Below are 16964 nucleotides of genomic sequence, written 5' to 3' on the forward strand. Positions count from 1 at the left end.
ACCTTTTTCTGCACCTACGTGGATGTGAACCGACAAGGTGGTAGCAAGCTTTAAACTGCCGCACAAACAGTCTCCTGCCACGGGTTGCTGCACCGTGTTTCTACGGAACAGATTAGAGGTGTGTAAAAGACGGCTCATTCACTATTCCCTCTGTGCTCAAAACAGCCAGCTGAAAGCACGGCAGCAGCAGCTGAAAAGGTCCGCAGCATGGCCTATCTCGGTCAGCAAGGGGACGGGGTGGCCGAGTGGTTAAGGCGATGGACTGCTAATCCATTTTGCTCTGTGCAATGGTTGGAATCCATTCTTGTCGTTCGGTTCCTTTAGCACTGGACCTTAATCCGGGTCCTGGGGACCCCATGCTAAACTTTTTGTGTGTCCTCCTTATCTAACACACTCAGTTCAGTTCTTTGAGTTCTCTACTAATGAACTGATGATCTGAATCAGGAGTGCTAAATAAAAAGCGTCACGTAAAATGACGAGGTGGCCGAGTGGTTAAGGCGATGGACTGCTAATCCATTGTGCTCTGCACGCGTGGGTTCGAATCCCATCCTCGTCGTTCGGCTCCTTTAGCAGTAATCCTCAGTCCTGGGGACCCCACTCTGCGCTTTTTGTGTCTTCCTTATCTGACACACTCAGTTCAGTTCACTGAGTGCTCTACTAATGAGCCGATGGTCTGAATCGGGAGTGTTAAATAAAAGGACCACGGAAAGTGACGGGGTGGTCGAGTGGTTAAGGCGATGCAAGGCTAATCCGTTGTGCTAGGCTCACCTTGGTTTGTGTGGGTTTGAATCCCGTCCTCTTCATTTGATGATTCAGCACCACTGAGAGCCCACCAGAACAGACAGGCCCAACCTGTTTACGATGGGTAGCGGTGAGCTGTGATTGTGCTGTAGTTTAATGATACCTGCAGCGAAGTCTTGAGAGCATATTGACAAAACAACAAATCTTCTGGCTCCGGCACGCTATGATCTGTAGACACCTCTTTGACGAGGACCAACAACCAGCCACTCTAACAAAACGAAGCAAAACTTTGTTTTTCAAGAAGCGTCCAGAGAGACCGGCAAAAACTGAGAAGCTGACTGTATTTCAAATCATCCAGATGGGATATCGGGGAAAGTTTACAACCAGCAATGATCACACCTCAGATAAACCACACAAGCTACAACATTGCCTCTGCGATAGAATACCGGTGACGGTCGTGACCTTTTCTTGCAGCTACGTGGATGTGATCCGACAAGGTGATAGCAAGCTGGATGAGCCCCAGAGACAGATCATCAGTGAAGACCTCTTCACCTAGACGGCCATCGACGCAAGACTGTGAAAACCAGATCCTCTCCAATCTGACACTGTGGCAACATGGAACTTTTGCATCTACATTAAAATTAGTCTGTTTGTTCTTATTCTGAGGTCACCGTAGCCGCCATATCCATTCTGTATTCCGATTAGATGGTCACTGCAGTCCCCCGGATCCAGTCCGTACCAAGAGCAGATGGTGGATCAGCACCTTCAGCCGAATGTCAGCGGATACCATGTCAACTAGATGAGCCCCAGAGACAGATCATCAGTAAAGAATGAATCCACATGCCACAGCAAACTCGAGCTGGTGAAAATGTTCACCAAACACCCGCCGCTGACTTCTTTTAAAAGAAGCCAGCTTATTGAAGGTGCACAGGATAAACGCCCTGAGAAAGCTGTGCCTCGCAACCCTAAGAATGGCATAGGCGCTAGTGGACACCTGACGCGCGTGCAAAACACCGGCATTTCACACGTCCCTGGGTGGGCTCGAACCACCAACCTTTCGGTTAACAGCCGAACGCGCTAACCGATTGCGCCAAAGCTGGGGAACAATAGTCTGTTAAGGGGGGGGGAAGAAAAGGAAGGAGGGGGGAGAAGAGGGGGAAAAGAGAAAAAGAAAGAAAAGGAAAAAATGAGGAGAAAAGAAGTGAAAGGGAATTTTATCTCTTTGTCCTTTAAAGCAATGTTTTTGGAGTGTATATTTACAATAAATTATCTGAAAAAAAAAAAATGTTTTCTCTATTTTCCTGTACATTTATATGGGGGTAAGGATGATCACAAGCTTCCCAGTTCATATTACAGTGTTGCCAAAGATTGAAGTGTTTACTGAATGTTTTATTTATCAGTAATTATCACATAAATAATGTCCAAATGAATGAAATCATTTTTGAAATGACAAATTAATATTTTATTAGATTTATATTACTGATTATTGATATTTTATTCAAAGTTTTTGCACTTTAAATATATTTCTGCTGTAGTTATGTTCTAAAACTTATAGTACAAAAAATTGTACATTTATGTATTAAATCATCCCCAAATTTATCAACATTTTTAAAAGGGCGTATAACTGTTTAATGATACTGTAACAATGACAAACAAAAAGAGTTATTTGATCATGACCAAACTTTTATTTTTCAATCAGTCAAAGCCAATTATTCATTATTCTTTTTTTTTTTTTTTACATTTTTATTCTTGTAGTTATGTTGCATGTGCAGAAAACAGAATATTACCTCTTAATAATAATTTGTAAGTGCAAAAGAACAGAAAACAGAACTATACATATAAACAAAACCGTCCAATGTCCATGGCTCTTGTGCATTAACTGCAAGTGAAAAGAACAGAAAGCACAAAACAATACAAATGAATAAAACTTTAAAATATTAATGACTCCTGTCCTGTGCATGTTTTGCAAGTACTAAAGAACAGAAAACCAAACTATACTATTAAATAAAACTGTCTTAATGTCCATGGCACTAGTGCATTCATTGCAAGTTCAAAAGAACAGAAAGCAGAAAACAATGCACATAAATAAAACTTTATCCCCTTTCTTTTTTGGACTCTTATGGATGGCACAGAGCTTGAAATGGTCTCTATCAGGCGACAACAATCTGGCCACTGGGCAAGTGGGGCAGCGGTGGTGAATGTCTGCCTCTTCATGCTCTCCACCCCCAAAATCCAGCAGGTTCTGCCAACTATATTGCTCACCTAAGCAGAGAGAACATATAATACAAGGCAAATGAGAAAACAAAACAAGTGGTAGTGTTAACATATGACAGGTCAAGAAGAGAAACTGACCTGATGGTTGGTGAGAGCCAGAGATGGCTGATTCCTGAGCTCCACAAGATACTCCGCAAGGCTGTCCACTTTGTCCAGCACACCAGCACTAGCCAAAGCCTGTGAGAAAAATACAACAAAAAGAAAAAAATGAAATCAACAACATTATGAGTACAGTGAAGTGGGACAAAAAACCCAAAACAAATAAATATATATATTTTTCTAGATGTTTTTTTTTTTGTCAACTTCAGACAAAAAGCAACAGGTCAGCACAAATTATTATGTTTTCCCTAGAAATTTTACAGTATTACATAAAACATAATTACATACATACATTAAACGAGACATTTACATACCACAGACTCGTCAGGGGATGCTGAGACACCTGGCGTGAAGGAGGCATCAGGCTGAGTGGAGGACAGAGAGAAGCTTGGGTCATCAGTAAGACTCGATTCAGTAATGTCAAGTGTTTGGTCCACCCTGAAGCCCTCGTCTTCTTCATCCTCACCTTCATCCACATCCTCCAGCATGTTCTCTGTCTCTTCTGAGTCAGGGTCCACTACCAGGAGCTGTCCAGTCTGACCCAGGAAGTAGTCAACACCAAGCAGCTCTCCTATGAAAAAAAAAATAATAAAAGAAAACACACAAATACAGGATCAGTCAAAAGTTTAGACACATTACTATTTTTAATGTTTTTGAAAGAAGTGTCTTATGCTCATCAGTCCTGCATTTATTAAATAAAAAATATAAAAAACATTAATAATATTATAAAATGTTAATACAGTTTAAATTTACAGTTACATGTACTTTAAATTTTTTTTGTCATCAACGCTGAATAAATTTAGCAATCATTTTAGAAATCAGTAAAAAGTTATATTAAGAACAGCATTAGAAATCAAATATGAAATCTTCTGTAACGATACACAGTACTGTTCAAAAAAATTTTTTTTAAAGAAATTAATTCTGTTGTTTTTAACTTTTTATTCATCAATGAATTCTGCAAAACGTATCACAGTTTTCATTAAAAAATAAATACAAATATGCAGTACAAATTATATTGCTGTTTTTTCTGTATTTTGGATCAAATAAATGCAGGCTGAATGAGCAAAAGACACTTCTTTCAAAAACATTAAACACAGTCACGTGTAAAAATGTTTGACAAATAATGTACACATTCATATTCTACAATGAGATACAGGTAACTTTACCTTCTTGTAGAGGTTGTACAACTTCTGCTGCCGTGGTGCTGGTCTGTTGCCTCCAGTCGGACAAACCCCAGAGCTGGCAAAAGTCCTCAACCTGGCCATCCACTCGCCATCACCCATGACCTTGTGGCAATTATGCATAATTTACTGTTATTACTATAGTAAATACATATAGCATGTATTAATCACAATGTGAAATAAAGTGCATTGTTAGTTAATCACATTAAATGTTAATTAGAAATGATAATGTCTACAACTACACATATTTTTTAAATCCAAATCAAACTTTAAATAGAATAGATGTGTTTACTATGCAAAACTACAGGCAAATGGTGTTTTATATATGAGAGATTATAGGTTAATCATGGAAACAAAACATGATTACTACACTTTCACTATAGTAAAAGCATGGTAAATTACTTGATTATTTATATTAAGACTGTGTTTACACTTAAAGAACGAGTAAACTGAGTTTAATAAGTACGATTACAGGCACAATTATGGTTAATATGTGAGATTTTAGGCAAGTCATGAAAAGAAAACATGATTACTATACTTTCACTATAGTAAAACCATGGTAAATGACGACAAACACAAGCACAACGTTTTTTGTTGTTGCTGTTCATTCGGATTTTAATTTATAGTAAGACTGTGTTCATACAGTTGTAATCGATCAGCCAAAAACACAACATGGTTACTACGATTCACTATAGTAAAAACAAGGTAAATTGTCATAAGGGATGACTGCACTTACAGCTGAAACGCGTTTTTTCCCCCATTTAAATCGAACTTAAGAACGTGTAAATAGATTTTAGAAAGTTAGATTTCATTTAAACTGTTTCATTATGGGCAATTCGCGAGTCAAAAGTTTGTGAACGCCAAACACGGATGAACGACGGACGAAAACGTAACGAGTTACCAATTGAGAACATTGTAAACAGAGAGGAAGAAAGTAGAAAACATGTATTACTTACTTTGAAAAGTTATCCTATATTCCGTTCGTCTGATTTTTGAACCTGACTTAGAATGAAACTAAGCGCAGTGAGTGGCTCTCAACAATGGAGCTTGAGTGATGCGATTGGCTCTCGTCCATTCTCACAATGGACGGCGAGCGACGCGATTGGCTCTCATCCATTCTCGCAATGGACGGCGAGCGACGCAATTGGCTCTCATCCATTCTCACAATGGACGGCGAGATCGGCGATTGGACGAGGAGACGGCCGCGGAAACAGACGATCCTGCTCCAGGTAGCGCCACAGAGACAGCCGCTGTGTGTCTGCTGCCGCCGGATCACGGTTGTAAAAGCAAGGGTTACGGTTAGGGATTAGAATCGCACGTACTAACAGGCTGTTTTGAAAGATGTTTCCGGAGCTCGCAAAATCCACTTAGCCTGTGCGGCGAATGGGCACGCTGGAGCCCGCCACCCTGTTGGGAAGAAAGAGAGCCAACAGAGGCGCCCAACGTGGGGCTCGAACCCACGACCCTGAGATTAAGAGTCTCATGCTCTACCGACTGAGCTAGCCGGGCTGGTTGTGGTTTCCTTCACCGGGTCGGAGGCAGTTTTCATCGGCTCCCAAATGACACAGGCGAAAGGGAGGCTCTCGCGTTGTGCCGAGACTGTCGAGCCGTCCCGTGGGTAGGGCTTAGAGCAGGCTTAGAGTTTTGTTCTGTCAGTTTTGACCCAATCTGTTTTTGGGAAGCGCAGTTTGACCCAGCAGTGCAGGCCAACAACATGTTCTGTCTTGCCGCGTGAAGGCGGTTCAATGCTTTGGACAGCGTATGGTTGAGATGTGATTTTCCACCAATTTGGGGCACCTTTCTTATGGAAATCAAGGATAAATCTATATAAGGATAAGGATAAATCTTCTATTTTTCGATGGTCTTTTGAGAACACTAGATTTATATGCCAATTCCAACATAACACCGACTGTTACGCAACAGTCCCGGGATCGTTAATAGTTACGCCTCCAACATTTGCATCGCCCAATCATCGGTAACGTCAGTACATCAGTAAAACAAGGCAAGCCACTGAAGGGACACAGTTAGCTTAATGCTAGCACTAGCCTGTTACATTGCAGTACAAAAGATATCACTTACCACATAAACAGAGAGATGACTGTGCTGATGATGGTGAATGATGGAGAAATAACTGCGCTGATGATGGCGAATGATTTACAGATCCAGAGTATCACCGAGAAGCAGCTGAACTTGTGTGGTAAGAAGAGCTCCCTCTGCATTATAACTTTACACAGAGCACATGGATCACAGTAATGAGACTAAAATGTCTGCGATACAAAACGGCAGATTCAACAAACCACATATTAAAAGCCGCTAGAGCTCCTAATTAAATAAATATTTTTTATCAATGTGCCAGCTATAGAGATGAGCAGCTCTGTGAAACAGCCAATCGGAGCAGAGCTCATTAATATTCATGAAGCTTCCAAAAAAGGCAATAACAGAGCATTTCATTCTAGGAACAAATCCTAGGGTTGTAAATGGTCCTGTAAAACCGTTTCTGGAGATTGTTTGCCCTTTCCTATGCCATATACCTTCTATGTAGACATCAAAGAACAAATTAAAATATTCTCTCAATGCATTTTATGGCAACTTTAAGTTGATAGAACCAGCTGACATCTTATCCTGACATTCTGAATCTCAAGGATGGTGACACCCACCAACAAAAATGTAAAAAAAAAAAAAAAAAAAAAAAAGATAAAAAAAGTAGTTTCATCAGATATACACCAATTATGAGCCAAACAGTCAATCGCAGCTACTCACAAGATTTTTAATCTGATATTTACAACTTTCAAAGACCACTCTGATCATACTCTCTTCTTCTATGCTGTATAAACGCCACACAGAACGTTCATCAATGGTGTGGAGCATATGAAATAAACCATTACTCCACACCCGACTCACGCTCACAAAAGAGTATCAAAGCTCATCATCGTAGTTTGGGAAACACCACACTTTTGAAACACACTTCTTAGTTAAAAACTATAGAAATGATCTCTGAAAGCATAGTCTTGACCTCCATTTTGCAAAACCAGCTTAGGCGACTTCTGACACTTTGAGTCTCAGAGATGGTGACAACCTAACAACAGAGATGAGAAAAGTTACATCTGAAACATCATTAGAGTCCTAAAATTTTTTTTTGTAATTTTAGTCGGATGCAGTTTTCATCGGCCCCCAAATTACACAGGCGAAACTGAGGTTCTCGCGTTGTGCGAGACTGTCAACCCGTCCCGTGGGTAGGGCTTAAAGCAGGCTTAGAGATTTCTTCTGTCAGTTTTGACCCAATCTGTTTTTGGGAAGCGCAGTTTGACCCAGCAGTGCGGGCCAACAACATGTTCTGTTTTGCCGCGTGAAGGCGGTTCAATGCTTTGGACAGCGTATGGTTGAGTTGTGATTTTCCACCAATTTGGGGCACCTTTCTTATGGAAATCAAGGATGATTTCATGGGAAATGGCAAACTGGTGTAGCGTTTGGCTAATAAGCTAAAGCTACAAAGGATGTACCGGTGCCCCGTCGTCCGAGCAGAATCCACATTCGGCCGTAATCGGAGGTTACTACTAACGTTCGATTGTGTCTCATAGGGAGTTTGGCGCAGGGCCTCAGTGGAAAACAGGCCCTCGGCGGCTGAAACAAAAGACGAAGAATGCATCCACATGCACATGAATCAGGAGTGTTAAATAAAGAAACCCCGCAAGATGACGAGGTGGTCCAGTGATTAAGGCGGTGGAAGGCTAATACATTGTGCTCGACACGCATTGGAAGCTTTAGCGCCACTGAGAGCCCACCGGACCAGACAGGACCAACCTGTTTACGATGGGTAACGGTGATCTGTAATTGCGCTGCAGTTTAACGATACCTGTCTTGAGAACATATTGACAAAACAACAAGCCTTCTGGCTCTGGCGCTCTATCATCAGTAGACAGCTTTTTGGCGAGGAAAAAAACCCCTAAACGAAACAAGGCTATATTTCTCAACAAAACTCTAAGCCTCCAGAGAGGCTAGCAAAAATTGCCAAAGCTAACTGTATTTCAAGTCATCCTGGCGGGGTATTGGGTAAAGTTTTCAACCAGCAATGATCGCGCCTCGGATAAACCTCATAGGCTACAATATTGCCTCTGCGAAAGAATGCCAGCGACGGTCGTGACCTTTTCGTGCACCTACGTGGATGTGAACCGACAAGGTGGCAGCAAGCTTTAAACATGACGCACAAACAGTCTCCTGGCACGGGTTGCTGCACCGTGTTTCCACGGAACAGATTAGAGGTGTGTAAAAGACGGCTCATTCACTATTCCCTCTGTGCTCAAAACAGCCTGCTGAAAGCACGGCAGCAGCATCTGAAAAGGTCCGCAGCATGGCCTGTCTCGGTCAGCAAGGGGACGGGGTGGCCGAGTGGTTAAAGCGATGGACTGCTAATCCATTGTGCTCTGTGCAATGGTTGGAATCCCATTCTTGTCGTTCGGTTCCTTTAGCACTGGACCTTAATCCAGGCCCTGGGGACCCCATGCTAAACTTTTTGTGTGTCCTCCTTATCTAACACACTCAGTTCAGTTCTTAGAGTTCTCTACTAATGAACTGATGATCTGATGATCTGAATCAGGAGTGCTAAATAGAAAATGTCACGTAAAATGACGAGGTGGCCGAGTGGTTAAGGCGATGGACTGCTAATCCATTGTGCTCTGCACGCGTGGGTTCGAATCCCATCCTCGTCGTTCGGCTCCTTTAGCAGTAATCCTCGGTCCTGGGGACCCCACTCTGCACTTTTTGAGTGTCCTCCTTATCTGACACACTCAGTTCAGTTCACTGAGTGCTCTACTAATGAGCTGATGGTCTGAATCGGGAGTGTTAAATAAAAGGACCACGGAAAGTGACGAGGTGGTCGAGTGGTTAAGGCGATGCAAGGCTAATCCGTTGTGCTCGGCACACCTTGGTTGGTGTGGGTTTGAATCCCATCCTCTTCATTTGATGATTTAGCACCACTGAGAGCCCACCGGAACAGACAGGCCCAACCTGTTTACGATGGGTAGCGGTGAGCTGTAATTGTGCTGTAGTTTAACGATACCTGCAGCGAAGTCTTGAGAACATATTGACAAAACAACAAATCTTCTGGCTCCGGCACGCTATGATCTGTAGACACCTCATTGACGAGGACCAACAACCAGCCACTCCAACAAAACGAAGCAAAACTATCTTTTTCAAGAAGCGTCCAGAGAGACCGGCAAAAACTGTCGAAGCCGACTGTATTTCAAATCATCCCGATGGGATATCGGGGGAAAGTTTTCAACCAGCAATGATCACACCTCAGATAAACCACACAAGCTACAACATTGCCTCTGCGATAGAATACCGGTGACGGTCGTGACCTTTTCGTGCACCTACGTGGATCTGAACCGACAAGGTGGTAGCAAGCTGGATGAGCCCCAGAGACAGATCATCAGTGAAGACCTCTTCACCTGGACGGCCATCGACGCAAGACTGTGAAAACCAGATCCTCTCCAATCTGACACTGTGGCAACATGGAACTTTTGCATCTACATTAATATTAGTCTGTTTCTTCTTATTCTGAGGTCACCGTAGCCGCCAGATCCATTCTGTATTCCGATCAGATGGTCACTGCAGTCCCCCGGATCCAGTCCGTACCAAGAGCAGATGGTGGATCAGCACCTTCAGCCGAATGTCAGCGGATACCATGTCAACTAGATGAGCCCCAGAGACAGATCATCAGTAAAGAATGAATCCACATGCCACAGCAAACTCAAGCTGGTGAAAATGTTCATCAAACACCCGCCGCTGACTTCTTTTAAAACAAGCCAGCTTATTGAAGGTGCACAGGATAAACGCCCCCTGAGAAAGCTGTGCCTCGCAACCCTAAGAACGGCATAGGCGTTAGTGGACACCTGACGCGCGTGCAAAACAGGAAAAGGAAGGAGGAGGAAGGAGGGGAAGGAGGTGGAAAAAGAGAAAAAGAAAGAAAATAGAGAGAAAAAAGGAAAAAATGAGGAGAAAAGAAATGATCACAGGCTTCCCAGTTCATATTACACTGTTGCCATACATTGAAGTATTTACTGAATCCTTTATTTATCAGTAATTATCACATAAATGATGTCCAAATGAATGAAATTATTATTACAAATGACAAATTAATATTTTATTAGATTTATATGGCAATTTACTATGCTTCAGTATTTGTATTTCATCTTTGAAAGCATCTCTTTGTGCTAATTTTATGAGCGTGATGCTTGCATTTCTCATGTCTTCAACATTTATGGGTTTAACTTTCTTGTCTCTCGCCAGTTGCTGGATACGAGCGACAACTTTCAATGCAGTGTGCCATTTCGACAATCTACTGAATCTCTCTAGAAAATGATCATCATCATTTGCTACATTTGTTTGTAGCACTTGTGTTGTCCTGATTTCAGGGTCGCCAACCAGAAGCTCAGGAGTTGTCTTTGCTGTGACAATTTCTCTTTCCCAGAGAAACTTCGTTCCAGTGAGCCAATTTGAAGTGATCAGCTCTGACACCTTGAGGCCCCTGGAAGCGTGATCTGCAGGATTTTGTTCGGTGTCTATGTAGTGCCACTGTTCAGGGTTAGTCGCCTCTCTAATTCTTTGGACTCGATTCGCTACAAAAACGTGAAATCTACGGGCTTCATTGTTAATGTAGCCTAAGACTACTTTTGAATCGGTCCAGAAATATTCTTGGTCAATTTTGAGCTCCAGCTCCTCCTTTAACATGCTACTGACTGCTGAAGAGATCACCACAGCTGTTAACTCAAGCCTGGGTATAGTCACGATTTTGGTGGGCGCAACTCTTGCTTTGCCAATGACAAAAGAGCAGTGCACTTTATCTTCACTCAACACTCGAATATATGAGCACTGACCATAGCCATGGCTACTCGCATCTGAAAAGTGATGGAGTTCGATCCTCTGAACAGTCCCTAGGTGTTCAGGAGCAAAACATCTTGCTATCTGGAGATCGTGCAGGTTCTTCAACTCATTTAGCCAGCTACTCCATTGCGGCATTAACTCTCTGGGAAGTGGGTCATCCCACTCAATGCCCCTTTGGCACATTTCCTGTAGTACTTTCTTTCCTAATAGAAGGAAGGGAGCCAAGAATCCTAACAGATCAAACACAGATGCGACGGTTGAGAGGATTCCTCGCCGTGTTGCTGGTTTCTCATCCAGTGTTACTTTAAATGAAAAGGTGTCACTATTTACACTCCACTTTACTCCCAACACAGTCTGGACTGGGAATTCATTTGAACCAAGCTCCACATCCTGAATTTCGCTGGCTCGTTCACTGACAGGGACAGACTCCATAACCCTTTTGTTGTTCGAGATGAACTTGTGTAGGCGCAATTTCCCTTTTGCACACACATTTCGGGCTTCTTGGACAAGTTTGATAGCAGTGTCCACATTTTTCACACTAATGAGCCCATCATCAATGTAGAAATTAGTTTTGATGAAACTGGCTGCTGCAGGATACTCTCTTTCGTTTTGACATGCAAGATACTTCATTCCGTAATTCGCGCAGCCAGGAGATGATGCTGCTCCGAAAAGGTGGACTTTCATGCGATACTCCTTTGGCTCTGATCTTGTATCGCCATTTTCCCACCACAGGAACCGTAAGTAATCTCTGTCTTCCTGGCTTACATGGAACCTGTGAAACATCCTTTCCACATCACAGATAATGGTGATTGGATATTTGCGGAACCTGCAGAGTACGCCTGATTGTCCATTAGTGAGATCTGGTCCCGTTAGCAAGTGATCATTCAACGCCGTGCCACCATATTTAGCAGAGCAGTCGAACACAACTCTAATTTTCTCTGGCTTTCTAGGGTGATATACCCCCTGGTGAGGAATATACCAGACGTTTCCTACTTTGGGTTGGTGTTCAGCGCTCTCTGCATCACCATCCTTGAAGACACCTTCCATGAACTTTACATAATCATCCTTGAATTTCTGGTCTTTCTCAAATCTTCCTTTCAGACGCTTCAGTCGCACCAGAGCCAGCTGCTTATTTTCAGGTAACTGTGGGCGTGTCTTAAAGGGGAGGGGCATCTCAAGGTGTCCCTCTGAATTCTGATTAATTTTCTCATTTAGAAGTTGCGTGAACTGTATATCATCTTGTGATATGCTCCTTTCCCTTGGGCTTGTATCTCTAAAGTCTGATTCAAGGGCTCTGATGACTGAGGTAGGTGTTAGTATCGGGAGTTCCTTAACAGATACACGATGGCACAGGCCTGTAACTTCAGTCGACTTGGCAAACTGCGGTGGACAGCCAACTATGCTCCAACCCAAGTCTGTCTTGACTGCAAATGGTTCTTCATCACCTCCTGTGATGACTTGGCGTGGTGCCAAAGCTCTTGAGCAATCATAACCTATCAAGAGTCCGACCTTACAATTCAGCAGCGTTGGAATTTCCTGAGCAATTTCATTCAGATGACTCCACCTTCTAGCGGTTTCCGGAGTAGGAATGTGGGAAAGTTCAAGTGGAATGAAGTCTCTGGTATAGGCAGGTGGCAAACTGATTAGGCCATGGGAGTGAAACCCCCTAACTCTGAGCCCACAAACTCTTTCACTTTGAACAATTGAATCCTTTCCCATCATTGTGGTAAGCTTTAACTTTACTGGCTCTGAAATCACCCCCATCCTCTCACACAACTCTTGATCCACAAAGGTGTTGCTGCTTTGCATATCCAAAAGAGCGTAAACTAAGGTCTCTCTATCAGGAGTGGAAGTTGAAGAAATCCATACAGGCACTATCATTGATGTACTCCCACCATCTCCACTGTCTACGCAACAGGAAAGAGAAGATGTGTTTTGTTCAGCTTGCATTGTGTGCGAAACTGTTACTGCTGTAGAAGAAGGACGGTCTTCATGAAGTGGTGTTGGATGATGTTTCTTGCATATACTACAAGTAGCTTTATTCCTTCAGTCCTTTGAATTGTGTCCTTTCCTAAGACAGCCAAAACATAGGTTATTGTCTTATATGAACTTTCTCTTGTCCTCCACAGACTTACTGGTGAACGTTTGGCATTTGTGGATGGAGTGGCTCTCTCCACAACACCTGCAAGTGACTGGGTTTGAACATGAAGGCAGAGTGTTAACTCTATTGGATCTGTTAGAATCAACTGAGTTGCTTACTCCAACACTGTATGATTTTGACACTATTCTTGATTTATCTGACGCTTTCACATTAGTGATGAACGCATTAGCCTTTGAGCGCTTGACTTCTCTAGATGGCTTTTCTTCAGAGAGCTTCAGGGCGTGAAAGGATGTTACAGGGTTGCATGCTATTTCTGCTTCCTGTGCCACAAAATCAGCAAACTCCTTGAAAGTAGGGTACTCTTCCGCTCGTTTCAGCTGCATTGTTACATGCCGATTCCAACGAGACGTCAGCCAATCAGGTAGTTTTTGTAGCATTTTCTGATTTTCTTCACAGTCGTTTAACACCTGAAGCCCTTTGATGTGTGGCATAGCATTGCTGCATGCTGTCATAAAATCACTGAATTGTCTCAATTTAACAGACTCTCTCGAACCAATCTTGGGCCAGTTATTCAGTTTTTCTCTGAACGCACGCTGAATTACAAATGGATGGCCATACCGAGAATTCAGTGCTTCCCATGCTTGATCATAGGCTTCGTTGTCTTTTCTGTAGAAGGTTCCTTCCAACACAGATTGTGTTCACTGCTGACATACTTTTGTAGGTAGAACAACTTATCGGCTGGATTTGTGCATCGCCGTTCTATTAATGCCTTGAAACTTGCTCTCCACTCTAAGAACTTGAGTGGGTCCCCTGAGAAAACTAAGGGCTCAGGTGCAGGAAGTCTGCTGAGAACCATTGTGTCATGTAAGGCTTGTACTATTGATGCTTCACCATTAGTATGGCTTGTCTGTTTCTCGTTATCTGTTTTGCATGCTTGTTCTTCTTTAATTTCCTTAGATGCTACTTCTAGAGGACAATTGGCTACCTCAATGCTTGCTGCTATACTATCATTACAGAACTCACCCGAGTCAGCTTCTGAGTATAAGAAAGAGAGTCAACAGGGCCGCCCAACATGGAGAGTCTCATGCTCTACCGACTGAGCTAGCCGGGCTGGTCATGGTTTACTTCACTGGGTCGGACGCAGTTTTTATCGGCCCCCAAATTACACAGGAGAAACGGAGGCTCTTGCATGGTGCGAGACTGGCTTAGAGCAGGCTTACAGTTTTCTTCTGTCAGTTTTGACCCAATCTGTTTTTGGGAAGCGCAGTTTGACCCAGCAGTGCGGGCCAACAACATGTTCTGTTTTGCCGCGTGAAGGCGGTTCAATGCTTTGGACAGCGTATGGTTGAGATGTGGTTTTCCACCAATTTGGGGCACCTTTCTTATGGAAATCAAGGTTAAATCTATATAAGGATAAGGATAAACCTTCTATTTTCGGTGGTCTTTTGCAAACACTAGATTTATATGTCAATTCCAACATAGGGAGTTTGACGTAGGGCCTCAGACTGCAGTGTTGAGGATGAGGTTCCAGTGTTACCACTTTTCCTGCCTAAACGAATCACAGGAGCACAGCTTGTAATGGACAGGATCTATTCCCCCTTGCAGCTCTTTCAGCTTATTTTACCAGCTCTGTGGTAGACACAATTGTAAAAAATACAAACGCCTTTGCAAGAATGATATCAGAGGCTGGAAAACGTTTCCTGTGGTTGCCTTTAAAAGCACAAGAATTTTATTCATACATTGCACTTGTGGTTTACATCGGGCTCCTTGGTGCCAAAAATATTGGTGATTACTGGTCGGGAAAAGAAATCTACCGCTTACCCTTCCCAATATTGGTTATGTCCAGGTCCAGATTTCAGGCCATTTCCTGGAACCTGCATCTTTGTGATCCTGAGGGTGATCAAGAAAACACGCGAAAAAAGGGGATTCAAGCCTACGACAGACTTTTCAAAATCAAGCCCCTGTACGACAGCATCATCACAGCATGCAAAACTTGCTTCCATCCAGACAGACAGCTGGCAGTGGATGAAAGGATGGTGGATTGAAGTCATGTCAAGTTGGTGGATTCAAGTCATGTCAAGTCAAGTCAAGTCACCTTTATTTATATAACCCTTTTAACAATACAGATTGTGTCAAAGCAACTGCACAGTATTTAAACAGCATCAATGTGTGTAATTAACGCATTATTAAATTTATTAGTAAATTTATTAGTACATAATCAATTTTCAGTAAAAGGCAGTTCATCAATGAATTCAGTGATATCATCGTCCTGTTCAGTTCAAATAATATACGATATCGCTGAAAAAATTTCCCCAACTATGAAAGCCAGAGGCAACAGCGGCAAGGAACCAAAACTCCACAGGTGACAGAAATGGAGAAAAAAACCTTGGGAGAAACCAGGCTCAGTCGGGGGACCAGTTCTCCTCTGGCCAGACGAAACCAGCAGTTTGTACCAATGTCTGATTGTAGAGAACTCATCAGGATCCCGTGGTGTAGCACCGATGGCCGTCTAGTTTGGCGAGGTCTTCATTGATGATCCGTCTCTGGAGCTAATCTGTTTGACAACCTCGGCTATTAAAGTCATCTCCAGGTGGTGATCCATGATCTAAGCTGGGTACGGACTGGATCTGGGGGACTGCAATGACCATCTGATCTGGATACATGCTGGGTCTGGCGGCTACGGGGACCTCGGAATAAGAATGAAACAGACTAATATTGCTCCTCCTGTGCAGGCCTGCTATTACAACCAACTTCCAGCATCCCTTCAGCTCAAGCTAGGCAATTTTTGGGGGTCACCTGGCTGCTGTCTTGCAATTATTAGCCTTTTTGGGGAGCATTTATAGGGTTTGGGCCAAATTCCGAGCACGGACCCTCTCCCGGACAGCACGCCAGATACGCCTACCCTTTTGCTCAGTTTATTACCCGTAAGAGTGAACTTTTGAAAGAAAGACATGAAATTTTTGCACTAAACTCACTAGGTGAGTTTAAGTTGTAACAATACCCCACAGAGCGCCAAATTCATTTGAAATGGGAGATTTCTTTTTTTTTATGAAAGAATGTATGAACGTAGTAAACTCACACACAGCCACCATTTACAAACCAAGTGTATTAGACAAATAATAATTACAAAGTGTCAGAGCAAGTTAAATTAGTGCAATACAATGGTGTGTGTGTGTGTATAGTCAATTCAAGATGAAAATTTCAAGATGAAATTGGATCCCATTAAACTCCTGTAGAAATGATCATACAGCAGATTTAGGCCTTGTCCTGTAAGACAATCCTCTAAGACCATTCCTAATACAATCCTTGAGGAATGGATCCAAGATATGATTATTACCTTCCACCTTGAGCCTTCCACAAAGCCGCCAATGTTGGTGGTAGAAGTGAGAAAGTAACTGACGTGTGCAAATTAAATCCATGCACACTGATGTTAAAATTCTAACAGTGTCTTTCATTGTGCTTCAATCCAAAAGCCACAGCCATATCACCCTGCAGCCCAAGATTGGTTGCTCACTGAAGCTAAGCAGGGCTGAGCCTGGTCAGTACCTGGATGGGAGACCTCCTGGGAAAACTAGGTTGCTGTTGGAAGAGGTGTTAGTGAGGCCAGCAGGGGGTGCTCACCCTGTGGTCTATGTGGGTCCTAATGCCCCAGTATAGTGATGGGGACACTATACTGTAAAAAGCAC

The 16964-nt window shown here is 42.9% G+C and overlaps 7 non-coding genes across 7 annotated transcripts; 2 read left to right on the top strand and 5 right to left on the bottom strand.

The window, feature by feature from the left end:
- Positions 1–474: 474 nt before the first annotated feature.
- On the top strand, positions 475–556 carry trnas-gcu (transfer RNA serine (anticodon GCU)). Its single transcript has one exon. It is a non-coding gene; the product is annotated as a tRNA-Ser (tRNA).
- A 490-nt stretch (positions 557–1046) lies between these two features.
- LOC141307946 (U4 spliceosomal RNA) lies at positions 1047–1185 on the bottom strand. Its single transcript, XR_012346871.1, has one exon. It is a non-coding gene; the product is annotated as a U4 spliceosomal RNA (small nuclear RNA).
- Positions 1186–5731: 4546 nt separating this feature from the next.
- trnak-cuu (transfer RNA lysine (anticodon CUU)) lies at positions 5732–5804 on the bottom strand. Its single transcript has one exon. It is a non-coding gene; the product is annotated as a tRNA-Lys (tRNA).
- A 1285-nt stretch (positions 5805–7089) lies between these two features.
- Positions 7090–7305, bottom strand: LOC141307800 (small nucleolar RNA U3). The gene has a single exon (XR_012346725.1). It is a non-coding gene; the product is annotated as a small nucleolar RNA U3 (small nucleolar RNA).
- A 973-nt stretch (positions 7306–8278) lies between these two features.
- On the bottom strand, positions 8279–8419 carry LOC141307877 (U4 spliceosomal RNA). The gene has a single exon (XR_012346802.1). It is a non-coding gene; the product is annotated as a U4 spliceosomal RNA (small nuclear RNA).
- Positions 8420–8919: 500 nt separating this feature from the next.
- trnas-gcu (transfer RNA serine (anticodon GCU)) lies at positions 8920–9001 on the top strand. Its single transcript has one exon. It is a non-coding gene; the product is annotated as a tRNA-Ser (tRNA).
- Positions 9002–9493: 492 nt separating this feature from the next.
- On the bottom strand, positions 9494–9634 carry LOC141307932 (U4 spliceosomal RNA). Its single transcript, XR_012346856.1, has one exon. It is a non-coding gene; the product is annotated as a U4 spliceosomal RNA (small nuclear RNA).
- Between the last annotated feature and the right edge of the window lie 7330 nt (positions 9635–16964).

This window comes from Garra rufa, unplaced genomic scaffold (genome assembly GCF_049309525.1).
Source record: "Garra rufa unplaced genomic scaffold, GarRuf1.0 hap1_unplaced_002, whole genome shotgun sequence".
In the NCBI taxonomy this organism is placed as follows: domain Eukaryota; kingdom Metazoa; phylum Chordata; class Actinopteri; order Cypriniformes; family Cyprinidae; genus Garra; species Garra rufa.